This window comes from Scyliorhinus torazame, chromosome 10 (genome assembly GCF_047496885.1).
Source record: "Scyliorhinus torazame isolate Kashiwa2021f chromosome 10, sScyTor2.1, whole genome shotgun sequence".
NCBI lineage: Eukaryota > Metazoa > Chordata > Chondrichthyes > Carcharhiniformes > Scyliorhinidae > Scyliorhinus > Scyliorhinus torazame.
The window spans coordinates 54,857,279-54,872,928 of record NC_092716.1 but is presented as its reverse complement, the minus strand read 5'-3'; the positions used below and the strand labels follow the sequence as shown (position 1 = coordinate 54,872,928).

Sequence of the window (15,650 nt, the reverse complement as noted above, 5' to 3'; positions counted from 1 at the left end):
TCATCCTTGACTTAATTTATTGGCGATGTTTTGGAATGACTGAGAATTCTGAAGCCGCAGGACTGCTGAGCAGGTTCATGCTTAATACACTAGCTTTAAAATCCAGCATGCACAGGGTAATAAATGGAATATCATCTATTTAATGCTATTAATATAGCCACATGCTTGAAAGAAATGTATGTTGCTTTTGTACATTTAGTGTTACAGCCCATATCCCAACATTATTTATGTAGGCTACACAGTCCCAGCTCTCTAAGAATGTCATTTGAAATATATTGCTTTGCTCAGGAGTGGTGTACGCATACACATTAAAAGCCTTTGAATCAATTGTAGCAAATGCATTAAAACTTCATTAGAAAATACAATAAAAAGAAGCTTTCTGACTATCAACTCCCCATTTTTATTAGGTTTCTACAAACAAGAATTTTCTCCTGAATGACTAAAATCAACTCACTGTGATCTGCTCTTACAACAGTGTCTGCTGTGACACTCACTATTGTGGTGATTATTTTGCAGTAGTTGACCTTTAAATGATCACTACTTGGATATAGTATGGCTGGTCTTTTACAAGTCTTGGTAAATAACAAGTCTTAGATCTTGTACCAGGGCAGCACGGTCGCATAGTGGTTAGCACAATTGCTTCACAGCTCCAGGGTCCCAGGTTTGATTCCCGGCTTGGGTCACTGTCTGTGCGGAGTCTGCACATTCTCCCCGTGTGTGCGTGGGTTTCCTCCGGGTGCTCCAGTTTCCTCCCACAGTCCAAAGATATGCAGGTTAGGTGGATTGGCCATGCTAAATTGCCCTTAGTGTCCAAAATTGCCCTGAGTGTTGGGTGGGGTTACTGGATTATGGGGATAGGGTGGAGGGGTGCTCTTTCAAAGAGCAGGTGCAAACTCGATGGGCCGAATGACCTCCTTCTGCACTGTAAATTCGATGAAATTCTATGAAATCTGTATCAGTTAAGAAAATGTCAAGTCTTATATTGAAAATCTATAATCACTGATAGTGTTGCTTGCATGACAGTAATCGTATTGCTGCATGTTCAGTGCAAAATAGTATTCCATTTGGTGGTAGCAACTGGGAGCTGACAATATTGTCGTCCATGTTCCATAGGATAGTGACAGCTTCTTGCTGATGGCACTTCTGTCAACCAATCACAAGGTAGATTTCACACTACAGCCAATAACAGATTAAAATATGCAAGTTTCTATTAACTGGGGTTGACGTGGTGTTTGGTGCAGTCACAATTATCAACCTACTCATGATAGTGGTCAACTACTTTGACCATCTGCATCAGTGACAAACTTGTTTTACCTGCAAAATCATTGGATGACAAAAAAGACAGCCACTTGACCCAAAACTAGACAGTCTGTGCCAGATTTTTTTTTGCATCACTGTCCTTGGTCACGTGCCCTGGGAGGAAGCTGGCACAGACCCCCGGCAAAGCTATCTCTTCTTCTTCCAGGTCCTGACCTGTGAAAGGAAAAGTAACCTTACTTAAATCACTATAGGGTCCTTTGCTTAGTTGCAGCCATTATGCCTCAGTCAGAAGGCGAAGAATATGCACCCGACTTTAGTCTCCACCTGCTGGAGCTATCTGAAGTGTGGCCTCTAAATGCAGTGTTGACATTGAATGGGACGCTTGTTTTTGCATGGATTGACCACTGGCCATTTCTACCACGGAGCCGGAAAGGTTGGCCCAACTCCTGACTGCCCTGGTAAGTGAAGACCAGAGCACCAGCTCTGAATATTAATTAGGGTGATGTCAAGTGGGAGTACATGCATCTCCACTTGGTAGGTGGGACATATTAGCCCAGCTAGACAAAGGTGCTCCAAAGTTAAAAGCTGCAAGGAAGGCAATGGGAAACCACCTCAGATTATTCTCTCCTAATAAATCACTTTTATCTGAGACTTGATTTAGGATCTGCCCTAGTGAATAAAACAATGGACGGACAACGGATGCACCGCCTAATGTGGATCAATGGACTCACCGCCTACTGTAGGAATCCATGGGGAGCATGGTGGCACAGTGGTTAGCACTGCTGCCTCATAGCTCCAGTGTCCAATTCTGACCTTGGGTAACTGCGTAGAGTTTGCATGTTTTCCCCGCGTCCACATGGGTTGCCTCTGGGTGCTTTGGTTTCCTCCCACAGTCCAAAGGCATGCTGGTTAGGTGGATTGGCCATGATAAATGACCTCTTAGGGTCCAAAGGTTAGGTGGGGTCCGGGGGATAGGGCGGGGAAGTGGGCCGAGGTAGGGTACTCTTTCAGTGGATCGGTGCTGACTTGTTAGGCCGAATGGCCTCCTTCTGCACTGTTGGGATTTTCTGATTCTACGTATGGCTATATTTTATCTTACCCAAAAGTGTTTTTCATTCTGTCACAACAAAAATGATAACTGGAGGGGTTCCCCCCTTTATACAGCCGATTTCTACTCCTCAACCCACTCTTTTTCTCAATCTACTGATCCCTCAATGGGGTACGGTCATCGATAGCCAAGATCTTGCCGAAGTGGTCAATGTTTAAGTCTGATCTGAGTATCGCTATTCAATCACAGCAGTATCAAAGCTCAGCCTCATCCTGCATAATGGGCGCGAAGGCAAGTGTAGTGACTTTACTATCACCGCCACAAAGTCAACAAACTCTTTTTATCTGGATCATTTCTCACCACCATAACCATGTTATACTGGAAGGCAAATGATTATTTTACTGGCACATCTGCCATTGACATGTTTCTACCTCAAATCCTAATATTGCCTTGTTGCCAAAACAAAAGTAGTTTTTAGCCAACTGACCAGACTTTACCCCATCCGAGCCAACATATTCTGAAAGGCCTGGAGGTAGAAATAATAACTGACCACACTGGCCTGATTCAGAAAATGTACCATTTGCACTCTGCCTCAACAACACACCTTAACACTAACTTCTAAACATTGTGCTTTTCCACTGTTCACGTCACCAATCTCACAGTCTCTCTCAAAGGAGTTACCAATTTAATGCAAATTCATACTGAATCATAAGCACCTTAATGTGTGAATGAGTCTAACTAACGACTGGAATGAAACTGCTAAACTAAATCCACTTACAATACCACTTGTTGCCATATGGAGAAAACTTCCATCCCATTGATTTAGGTTGTACTTGAATGTATTGACAGAAGTTAACAGACAGTGTCCTGGTGTAAGTTGTTAGGTTGGATGGAATAGGGTGCAGGACCTGGTTTCCCAAGGTCCCCAGCCCCTGTCTTCTCCATAATGAATTTCCACCATTGAATATTTCCTTCTCTTGCCTCCTTCCATGCCAATGTCATATTAATGGGATGATGCCACCCATCAGAAATCTCACTAAGTCCACCTCCAGTGATCCCAAAAGTGCTGTATGATGAAGCTATGCTGTAAGGTTTGGATCACAGTTGAGAGAGGTCTGAATGAATCAGAGAATATCTACAGTGCAGAAGGAGGCAGTTAGGCCATTCGAGTCTGTACCTAGACCCAATCCCTCCACCCCATCCCCATAACCCCACCCAGAGACAATTTATCATGGCCAATCCACCTAACCTGCACATCCTTGGACTGTGGGAGGAAACCCACAAAGACAGGAGAAGAACGTGCAAACGCCACACAGGCAGTCCCTCGAGATTGGAATAGAACCCGAGTCTCTGGCACTGTGAGGCTGCTGTGCTAATCACTGTGCCACCGTGCTGCCCTGAGAGTTCAATATGCCAGATTCCTAATCAAAAAGCAATTGACGGCTGCAACAAAAATGGGAAAATTCATAATTTAACCAAATGGGGCAAAAGCAGACACCCTCCCACCCTTAATGCAAATGATGCCAACCCAGATAATTGGAAATGACTCAGAACTAAGTCAGGCTGGTGGCTGGAGCATCCACCCCACTAAATATGCAGCAGCAAAATGTGGCTCTATGAATTTTGAGGTTAGTGGTTTTGTGACATTTTTAAGACTAAATGTAAAAAGTCGGTGAGATTCTCCGTTTGGGAGATTACGGATGCGATCTACCCCAATGGGGACAGAGTCCTGTAGCGCGAGATTAGTAAGGTGTTTCCCGGCGTTCTGAGCCCCGTGAAAACCCCGCTATCTGACATCCATCCATGATCCATGTTGATTGAGGGCCTCAGCGGGGAATTCCGCATTCAGCCCCGTTTACTGCATTGAAGATCTCCGCTTGCCGGAACTCCTCAGTGCAGCGAGAGATCGGGATGCCATTTTTAAATGGCGTGCCGATCTCTCGAGCCTCTAACATGACTCTGAACTCCCCCAAGCTCCAACACACTACAAGTCCACGGCCCCTCCACCTCTCCATACCCACAAGGCACACCCCAGCCCAATCACCACCGCGCAAAAAATGCCTGGCACCATGGCAGTGCCACTGCCAGCTGGCTGTGCCACCTGGGCACCTTGGCAGCACCAGGTTAGCACCCTGGTGGCACTTTTATGGTGCCAGGCTGGCACTGCCATGGTGCCCAGGTACTACCCTGCCCAGAGGGCATGCATCTGGGGGTCTCATATCCCGGGGAGAGCCCCACGAGTGCTGTTCCGTCTTGTCCCTGTTTGTGGAGACCAGCACGGAACGGCGTTCGCCCAAGATCTTCAAGGTGAGAGGGGGCTAGATCCTCGCTTTAGTTCGATGTCAGGAACACATATTAGAGTGAGACTAACTGTCTTGCACTAATATGCAGGTTTGCCAGAAAGTGATCTCGCCCACAATGGGTGGGATTCACATTGTGATGTTTCGAGATCGCATTAGATCTGATGAGGTAGGATGAGCCAGGTAGATCCCGGAAGAGATCTCTTGGTATCTTTTGGACACGTTGTGCCGTGCCACTTGTCAGTCGCAAAGCGACTGGTAGATCCTGCTCTAAGTGTTGATACTGGGATTGAATTGCGTGCGATTCAAGTTCTTGTTGGGTGCGCTCTTCGTGGAGCAATTCAGGACATGTTAATGGACCAATACTGCTGGTGCGAATTATGAGCATTTCCTGGCCCCACGGGCATTTTATCCACTGCGGCTGGAGTAGCGCCAAAGAGCCTCGCAGGTGGAGCTGTTTTTAAGCACGACACTTACTATACACTGCAGCCAGCAAGATTGCTCAGAGAAGGCTTGCCCCTCCGAGGTCGGGGCGTGGACCAATAGCTCCATGCCAGTGAGGAGCAGAGGGACACCTTCTTTCCCAGGGTAAGCCGCAGACTTAAGCCGGTCCTCCTGACAGCACTTGAGAGGTGCTGGCAGAGGCAGTCAATGCTGCAAGTTTCACCAGGGGAAGATAGCTGATGATCCAGAGGTGGGGGGGGGGGGGGGGGGGGTCAATCGGCGTGAATCCCACACAATTCAATCCCAGTGTCACCGGCCTCTGCCGGGACAGAGAACCAGGGGGGAGCATTCTAAAGGCTGTGGTGCAGGTGGCCTCTGGTTGGGGTGAGCTCTGCTGATCCCCTGCTTCCTCTGCAATGGGGCAGTGCTTTTGAGTGCCAACACCTGGTGGCTCCTGATTAAGCTTGGCCTTGATGACACAGCTAGGGTGGCCTGGGTGGGCTCCCAGTTGACCAGAGTCTTTCTGAGCATTTAAAGGACACAGGCAGCACTCAGCAGTTGAGCAGCCAGGAGTCTGTTAAGTAGCTCCAAAGTGGTGCAGTTAAAATACAGACTGCAGCAGTGGCGGTCTGAGGCAGGCCACTCCGATCCTGAGGGGGACACCCCAAGTCACTGCCCGAGCAGCCAACCCCCAGCAAGCCGACAGTTTTCAACAGTTTTTGAGTTTTCTTGGCCTCCTGCTCTCCCTCCGCAGCATGCACACAGTCCACGTTTGTCAGTACTTGTAGAAATTCATACCCGTGAACGTCTGCCTGAGAGGGGCAGAGAATCGTGTAGGCCTGGAGCACACTGAGTCAAACACTCTAATGACATTTAAATGCACGGAAATGCCGGTTTTGCATGCTGCTGGTATGAGGCACGGACCTCGCTATTGCCACCAGCAGGGACCGGAACATGGTGTCTGATTCGGCGCCATACCAGACCTCGATTTTGGTCGGACGCCCAATCACGGTTCACAGCATCGCGGGGCAGAGAATCTCACCCATTGTCATTGAGTGCTCCAGGTTTCAATAATGGCTACTAAGAATATCGCTGAAGAAAACTCAACAAACAATCTTTTTCTGCATGGCTTTATCATTCTTGTGAGAAACTCACAATAGTAAAGGGCTGGGAGGTAATCTTGCTTTACATGAGCTCTGCTCACTAGTCTGGATATCCAGTTCATCAGTTTTACCATAGCCTGGTAAACCAAACTCTTTGAACCAGTACTCAATGGATGTAGCAAAGCCCTCCTGGTTATTAGGCTGATTTTACTCATAGACTTTAAGAGCAGTGTAAACCAATGTGACTTATGGGTGATTAGGACATAAAGCAGGAAAATTCTAGATTCAATCTTATTTACTTCCTGACCTCAGCCAAGATGAAAGAAAACACCCTACAGTGGGCTACAGTACCCCTGGGTTAGAGGATAAAAATTAGCAATGCGTTCCTGCTCTTGATCGCTATCCAACAATCCTACTTGGAGTCACCCATGAAATTGCACCCCAGTTTGGAAGGATAAACTGGTGGGAAACAAAGATTTCAGGAAAAGTCTGGTTATTACTCATTTTATGCCACCCTCGGTGAATACTGTTGCAAATTTAAAAAAAAATTAATTTAGAGTACCCAATTCATTTTTTCCAATTAAGGGGCAATTTAGAGTGGCCAATCCACCTAGCCTGCACATTTTTGGGTTGTGGGGGCGAAACCCACGCAAACACAGGGAGAACGTGCAAACTCCATACAGACAGTGACACAGAGCCGGGATCGAACCTGGGACCTCGGCGCCGTGAGGCTGCAGAGCTAACCCACTGCGCCACCGTGCTGCCCTAATACTGTTGCAAATTAACAGCCCTGTTTAATCTTCTGAATTTTTACGGTAATGATTTATCATTCACTCTCCTTCCTGTTTTTCTAACTATCATCATACTTCTAAATAACTATTTCCTTAACTATAAAATGAAAATCACATCTATAACAATATTCAACCATTACTGAGCCTTCAATAAATCAATATAAACCAACAGCCACTTATGACATGCTTAGGCCCTACTTCCACCATCTCACAGATGCACAACTGCAGATTTAGGCAGAACTGGACCAGATGTTTTCAGTTTTATGAATTACAGGAATGCCTACAGTATATTGCCTGTCATATGATTACAATAGTAACTGAGCATGTATTCTAGATAATATTTGCATTTAGATGTAGGTTTTATGGTGTTTCTTTCAAAAGAAGTATTCTTTTGTAAGAAGGAACAAAGTAAATACTGGAATCATAGTCTTTTATGCATAATTCAAAACTCAGATTTATATTGCAATGGAACTTAGAAATAAAAGGTAGACCATTCAACTCCTCAAGCATGTGCCTCCATTCAGTTAGATCGTGGATGATCTATACTTCAACTGTGACTTGTAAAATTTGTCAGACACATTCCAAGTAATGTAATAAAGTGTATGTAATAAATTGATGTGGTGCCTGTATTACATTGTAATGTAAAGGCGTTTGGCAGAGCAAGAGTTAATGTGGCACTGGAGAAAAGCACCACCCACAGTATGATGTATAGCGTCACATGGTAATAGATTCAGAAGGAACACCCTGGAAGCCTACTTGCATGGAGAAGCAGCTCCGTGCATGGCAGTAACCTGGGATCTGTAAATAGTTAAAGACTAATAATAAACAGTTCATGTTTAAACATACAACTCATCACTAAGACATCTACAAATCCCATATTACAACATAAATTACTTGGAGGTGTACTTACTGCTACAATATCGTTGAAAACAACAGCCTGGTTTTTTTTTTTTTTTTAAACACAGCAATGTCAAAAGAGAAATTAGATGAAACTCCAGTTAATCTATTTTGGTGCAGTTGGTTGAGGTGTTGGAACTCCCTGCACTACTTAGAATCATACTATGAGGTCTTTTAACGTATCGAAAGAATTGCCAGATGCAGCAGTTTAATTTCTTCTTTGAACCATATCTGACAAATCAGAGCTCACTTAGTTTTACACTGAATTATCAACCTAGGTTATGTATTCAAGTCCTCAGTATTAACATAGAAATTAAACACAGAAGGAGGAAGCTTAGCCTATCACGCCTCTGCTAGTATTAGTTCTCAACTGAAGCCCTCATTGCAGAGAGATATTAAACACTTCAAGACAAGAAACACTAATCCATTGTTTTCAGCTGGGTTGAAAAAGTAATGAACAAATGTCAAATTCCTTTGTCCACTATTCTAACAAAGCTGTTAATCTTTTTAAAATAATGGACAAAAGAATTCATTAAAAGTTAACAGGTTGTTTACAAACATTAAAGTAATAACCAATCTTATTATCAAATGTGTACTTCACTGTTCCAGATTGGTTAAACAATAAGAGATTACAGTGAAAGAGGGTAATAGACTTTTGGAGTTTTATTCTCTGCAGTCTCACAGTATATGAATTAGAGCATCATCGCTTTTTCAATATAAACAGGGCTTTGCTATATTTGAATTCACTGTAAATGACAATAACTTCACTTCAAACAAAAGTGCCATTCTATTCAGTTGTATGGTAAGAAAACTGGAAGTTTTTAATCACTGTATAAGTGCCTTCCATTGTTAAGACTTCAGTATATGATGCTGGCATGGCATTTCATTGTGGGATTCAGATAATATGAACTACAAAATAAAAATGTAAATATTAACTGGACCTTGGAATGAGGCTATATTTTCAACTCTGATACTAGTTTCGATATAAATACATTCTGATTTTGCTTGATTTAGGTCTTGTCGCTGAGCCTATACAAGGAACCCTGAATCGCAGGAACACCTTGCAACCTCACCATTTAGAACAGATGAATATAATTAGCAGTAGATTATGGGGAAATGCATTGAAGGTATGTTTAGTCAATTCTCAAATCAGAGAATATCCTTACACAGATTACTCTCGATGTGAAGACTTTGTTTTGGCCCAAGACAAAATTTATTTCCTGCACTTCATTTTCCTCCTGATTATATCAATTAAATAGTTTTAATAACATAACTTCACCATTCACTGTCTTTATACATGTGCAACTGGATCCTTGTTCCCTAAAGCATCTAAACAATATAGGAGCGGGAGTCGACTATTCAGCCCCTTGAGTTTCTCTACGACTGAATTAGATCATGCTTCAGCTTCATTTATCCACCTTCACTCCAGACCTCTTGGATATCCTTATATAACTAAAATCTAACTCTCACATTCTCCAATGTTTCAATTGACAGAGCATTGACAGCCTTTGAGAAACCAGTTCCAAGTTTCCCACTATATTTCGTAGAAAAAAAATATTTCTGGATTTCATTCCAAAGTGATCTTGCTACAGCATATAATTAACTCCTTGTTCTGGATTGCCCCACCAGAGGAAAGTCTATGTATCTTAGTTAGATCACTCCTCAACCATCCAAACTCAAGGGAATAGAAGCCAAGTTTGTGCAACCAGTCCTCATAACTTAATCCTATAAACCCTGGTATCAACAACAGAAACTTGCATTTATATAGAGCCTTTAGCATAGCAAAATATAACAAGGTGCTTCACAGAATATTAGCAGACCAAAAAGAATACTGAACCAAAAAAATGAAGTATTAGAATATTTGGAAAAGCTTGGTCCAAAAGAGCTTTTAAGGATGGTCTTACAGGAGAAGGTTAGTTAGGTTTAGAGAGCAAATTCCAGAACTTAAGGCAGAACCACCAATAATGAGGTAAAGGGAGTGAAAGATGAACAAGAGGTCAGAGTTGGTAAATCTGTGCTTTACGCTCAATATATGACTCAGGGCCCAACACTGCATTAGGCACTCCATGCAGAGTTTCAGCATGGCCCTGTACAACTGAAGCATTATTTCCTCCCCTTGAGATAAAGGGTAACGTCCAGTTAGTTTTTTTTTTTTTTTTAAATGGTTTTATATCTGTGCACTAGGTTTTAGAGATTTGTGCACATGGACACCTAAATTCCTTTGCTCTTTCATAGCTTTCAGCCTCTCATTATGAAGAAAATATTCTGATTTGTCTTTCTCGAATTGGAAAGCCGTTCCTCATTGAAATCCCTTTGTTATAATTTTGCCTACTCACCGAGTCTGTCCATGTACCTTTGTAGCTTCCACACAACTTGCTCTCAACTCCTTCACCAAAGTCATTAAAAGCCCAAGATTTTCTGAAGCAAGCCATCCAATTGTGTGCATCATTAGCTAAAATTTCTCCCTCACCCTTGGGCTCAATGTCTTGTTTTGCCACAAATTGCTGGAAATTCAAGCTGACCAAGATGTCGTGAGGGCAATGAGGCATCGAGGAATTTGTGAATCACAAAACCAGCAGTCTATAGCTCCCTAACCAAGTAGATTTAAGGATTGAGAAAGAAGCAGGGGAATGGAAAAATAAATATCGCAAATTAGGGTCAGATCAGGTCCAGAAAAAGAAATGAAGAGAAGGAAAGAAAGACTAGATTGAGATAGAGGGAAAAAATAGAAAGGAAATGGAAGAAAAATTAAAGGTTAGAAATGTTTAAAAACTGTTAATTAATGCACAAATGCAGAAATTTCTTCAAATTGATGGGGAGGTTGAGGGCGGCTGCTGTTTTTGCAAAGCTAACAATGGAATGGTGCAAATCATCCAGCAGGGTAACTCATACTCACCACAGATTGCTGAACGATTTACATCACTAATGACAGGGTGTGCATTAACCACATCATTATGTTGCCAGAAAATTCTGGCCTATTATGTATACTGAAAAGCTGAGACCATTGTACAATTCCCTAGGAAACACTACTTATCACACCTTGCCAATCACAGAATGTTTCCTTCATCCCTATACTCTCGTTCGCCAACTAATCAATTATCAATGCATGTCACAAGTCTACCTCCAATGCTACACGTACTCATTTTTGTGAATAATCTCTTGTGCCGAAACTCAGCAAATACCGTCTTCCGGAAATTCATAACAAAAACATCCATTGACACTCTCCTATCCACCATGCAAGTGGCCTCCCCAAAAAATTCAACCAGGTTAGTCATACACACCCTAGCCTTTCTAAATTCATGCTGATACTCATTGATTGCTGATAACTGTCCAAATGCTTAGTCACTTTGTTCCTGATGATAGATTCCAGTAACTTTCTTCACAATTGATGTTAAACTGGCAGGTCTGTAGTTACTTGGGGTGAGATTCTCCGACCCCCTGCCGGGTCGGAGAATCGCCGGGGGCTGGCGTGAATCCCGCCCCCGCCGGTTGCCGATGTCTCCAGCATCGGAGATGTGGTGGGGGCGGGAATCGCGCCGCGCCGGTTGGCGGGCCCCCCCGCGCGATTCTCCGGCCCGGATGGGCTGAAGTCCCGCCGCTAAATGCCTGTCCCGCCGGCGTAGATTAAACCACCTACCTAATCGGCGGGACAAGGCGGCGCGGGCGGGCTCCGGGGTCCTGGGGGGGGTGCGGGGCGATCTGGCCCCTGGGGGTGCCCCCACGGTGGCCTGGCCCGCGATCGGGGCCCACCGATCCGCGGGCGGGCCTGTGCCGTGGGGGCACTCTTTTCCTTCCGCCTTCGCCACGATCTCCACCATGGCAGAGGCGGAAGAGACTCCCTCCAATGCGCATGCGCGGGAATGCCGTCAGCGGCCGCTAACGCTCCCGCGCATGCGCCGCCCGGAGATGTCATTTCCGCGCCAGCTGGCGGGGCACCAAAGGCCTTTTCCGCCAGCTGGTGGGGCGGAAATTCGTCCGGCGCCGACCTAGCCCCTTAAGGTTGGGGCTCGGCCCCCAAAGATGCGGAGCATTCCGCACCTTTGGGGCGGCGCGATGCCCGTCTGATTTGCGCCGTTCTGGGCGCCAGTCGGCGGACATCGCGCCGTTTCCGGAGAATTTTGCCCCTGGTTTCTCCTTCCCTCTTTACATAATGCAGCATCATTTTCAACTTTCCAATCCAAAGGGACGATTTCATAAAGTAGTAATATTTGGAACATTATGACGAATGCATCTACAATTTCTCCCTCTATTTCGCTTAATAGCCCAAATTGGAAACCATCTGATCCTGAAGATTTCTTTATCTCAAGTGCCATTGTTTTCCCCATTACCAGTTTTTTAAAAAGCACATTAAATCTTTGAACCCTTGATGTGGATCTTGTGCAGTTGGTCTTTTGTTCTCTTTGTCTACTTTACTATATCAGATGTGCAATTATACACCATACATAGACTGTCATATGTGCATGCCCACTTTATAGTGCAGTGCATCATGTGCATGAACTGCATCATGCATGTATGATTCCACAATTAAAATGATGGTACGTTCTTCCACCATCCTAGATGTGGCCACGGTAACCTTTTGAAGAGGTTTTGAGAATGTCAGCATCCTATTGTTTAAGTGTTTGTACAGTAAAGGCATCTTTTAACAGCACTTTATCCATTCACAAGCCGGTAAAAATCAACACATAGATGCCCACACGGAGAAGTACACAAAATGATACTTCCCACAAATCCAGTGGAGATTATCCCTCTTTGTCAGTTGGTGCAGAATATTCCATAGAATATTATTCAGATAATTTCTACAGGCTCCATGAAGCTCTTAGCATAGCTTTTTTTAAATAAATTCTAAAAAACCTATAAAATGAATCATAAATCCTACAGAATTTTTACAATCTCGTAGATCTTAGAACACCCAAGAGACATGAGTTTGATTCCCCTTTTTATGTCTTTTAAGTTGCTTTGTTTAGATTTTTGGTTAAAAAAAAAGCTCGTAATACAAAATAATCAAGAATGTGTGAATTCCAGAATCTTTACCCACCTGCTCTGACCCTGATATTTTATGTAAGTCCTGAAAATGCAAATTAGGGTGTTACTCAGAATTTTTTAAAACTTCATTGAAATAATGATGGGCAATGTCTGCAGTTCCATTTAATAAGTATGATATATGTAGCCTGCGCAGAGTAAAAAAAAAATGCATATTATCTCCCTAAAACTACTCTTCTTGTCCAGCAAGAATGCATTCAAGTATGTAGAGATCTGGGGATTTATAGGTTCTTACTGCTACAAGTAGTAACTATACTTTTATTCGTATAACAGCTTCATAGTTGAACATTTACAAAATCTTAAATGACAAAATTAATGTTCTGTGAGAATAGTTGAAGTGTTCCACTAAATTGGCAGATTATGCAAAAAACTATTGAGAACACTGTTAATCATCTGCTCATGTCATTTACTGAAAGGGATCTGACAGCATATTTACATTAAACACATCTGACTCCCTATTTCCTATGTGTTGTAAGCTTTTTTTTTTGCCAGTAACACTGAATCATTCAAGTGGTGCCCAGCAAGCAGAAACCTGGGCGAGTAGGATGGTTTATGGATTGTTTAGGGTGAACATTGCTTTTAATGACATCAACTCTTGCTCTGAATTAGTAACTAACTGCCTGTCTAAAACTTGGTTAATTGAACAACAGCTGCTTTTTAAAAATGGCATAAGGTGGTATTGTGCAATATTTATTGATTTGGCTAAAAATAATTGATAGTATAAATTGTCAAACCTGTCACTTGAAAAAAGCTACTTCTATATCTGCAGAAATATTAAACGTCTGATTACGAGTCTGATTATTTGTTTCAAAATGGATGGACCTTCCAGCCATCAATAAATTTGGATTATTGAAGCTACCTTCAAGAAAGCATCCGGGGTTCATCTTACATATTTTGCGCACTGCCAGATAAATGTGTTTATTGTTTGAAAGAAATCAGAATGCACTTTGAGATGCTGCAGTCTGCTATTGCCGGGAGCATTTTCAGTTTTCTTAAGATGATTTTAATTTTTGCATTAATTTTTAGATCTTTGAAGACCCCTCTATAGCTGCAGGCTTCCCTAGCCCCTGAAGCTATTTTCTGACTAAGTCCCACTGATTCCAATTCTTGGCAATGATACAATGTTTGCAATATTGGTGATACGTTTGACAAACTATAATCTCCAGCCCCTCTCTGCAGGAGTACACAGTCAATGTGTGTTCAAATGAGAACATGTAAGCCCTTAGTGCACAGCTTAGGGTTGGAGGTACATTGTAAAAGAAAAATCAGAATGGCGCTGCCCCCTGTTATGAGAGTCAAAATTTGCACAACCAAGGGCTCATCAATTCAACTGGTCTCTCTGGTCTCTTAACAGAATACAAAAAAAATTAGCTTGACCAATAAATAGTATTTCATTCAATCAATAATAAGTGGATAATAAGTATCTATCTGTATAACTGTTTCATATGGCAGTGCCAATGCCAACATTAAAGAGTACAGCACCAGATTTCTTTTGGACTTAAGGCACACCCGTGGAGTAATTCAGGTGGGTGAATTGATTATTAGGGAAGTCTGCTCTAGGGTGGGCGCAGTTAGTAGTTTCATTCGATCCCAGAAGCCTGACGACGGTGTAGGAACAGCGGGGTGATGTAATCTGCCAGATTTTCACTTCTGTCTCTGCTGTTGTAAATATACTGGATTTCTGCAAGGTACTGTCTGTCATTCAGTGCACTGCAGCAGGTTAAATGGGACCTACGTGAGGGTTTCAGGCCAAGGTGATGGCCTGGTGAGAGCCAAACAATTCTTCAGGGATCTGCAAATTTATTTTTTAACCGTTCCAATATTATAAGAAGCAGAGTCTCCTGCCTGCAATGTTACAGCCTTAAAAACTACCAGGGTTGTGAAGGCTTGTGTAGCCACATCAGCATAGAGAATTGGCAAAAGACACCTCCTTGTCTCCTTTGGGGAAGGCCCGATGAATTACGAGCCATTCAGGCAATTAACAGGCCACGGATGGGAATTCCATGGGATAAGGGCCCCAACGAGTCCTGTATGCCGAGAGCATTTACACAAACCTTACAAACCACCAAATTCTGGAGGACCTCGTGGAGTTCTAGCAATGTTTACCTGTGAAGTTGAGGCCTTGAGACTGAATTTTCAAGTTTCCTCTTGGTGCTGTTTCCACAGGGAACCAGTGCTGTGCAAACAGGGATGTAAAATAGTAGTCTTTGAGACAATTCGCAGTACATGGGGTGGATGGTGGGGGTGGTCAAGAATCTGCAGCAGTTGCTTTTATTTCTGCACAAGACACATTGCCCTCGTAAAATATGGAAGCTCATGAAAATATCGTGGCACAATTACATTTTAGGAAGAAATGGCAACAGTTTTGAATTTTAAAGTTAATGAATCACAAAGCCATATCAAAGCAACCTCATGAAAGAAGTTGTCCCAACCATCCAAATTTAATGGAAAAACAAATTGAATTTACTCAAACTTTCTGCTGAAACTATTAAATGCAACTAGTTCCATTATTTACAGCACTTATGATAACGGTGTCTATTTTGCAGAGAATATGATTTGTATTGTACAAGGGGCTACTACACCTCAATGTTTTTCTGAAGTCAAATTCATGGGTTTGGTTAAATGTCTATTTAATAGTGTCAATACTTTAATAAGAAACTTAGCATCTAGTTTAATAGCCGAATTAACATGTAAATTAGAAATAAACTGCAGCAACATTTGATTTCCTCCCTCACCCCAGTTTTCCCTTATCATTTGAAAGTATGGA

General features: G+C 43.0%; 1 protein-coding gene across 5 annotated transcripts in view; it reads right to left on the bottom strand.

Annotated features, from left to right (window-relative positions):
- The window catches only part of tshz3b (teashirt zinc finger homeobox 3b), an 87,827-nt gene that overhangs the window by 22,544 nt on the left and 49,633 nt on the right, over positions 1 to 15,650 (bottom strand). Inside the window, exon 2 of one of the 5 annotated variants that reach the window (XM_072518136.1) lies at positions 1,315 to 1,473. The exons of the other annotated variants lie outside the window; for them this stretch is intronic. The gene's annotated coding sequence lies outside the window, so the exon portion shown is untranslated. The remainder of the gene's footprint in view (positions 1 to 1,314; positions 1,474 to 15,650) is intronic. 5 annotated transcript variants of the gene reach the window in all.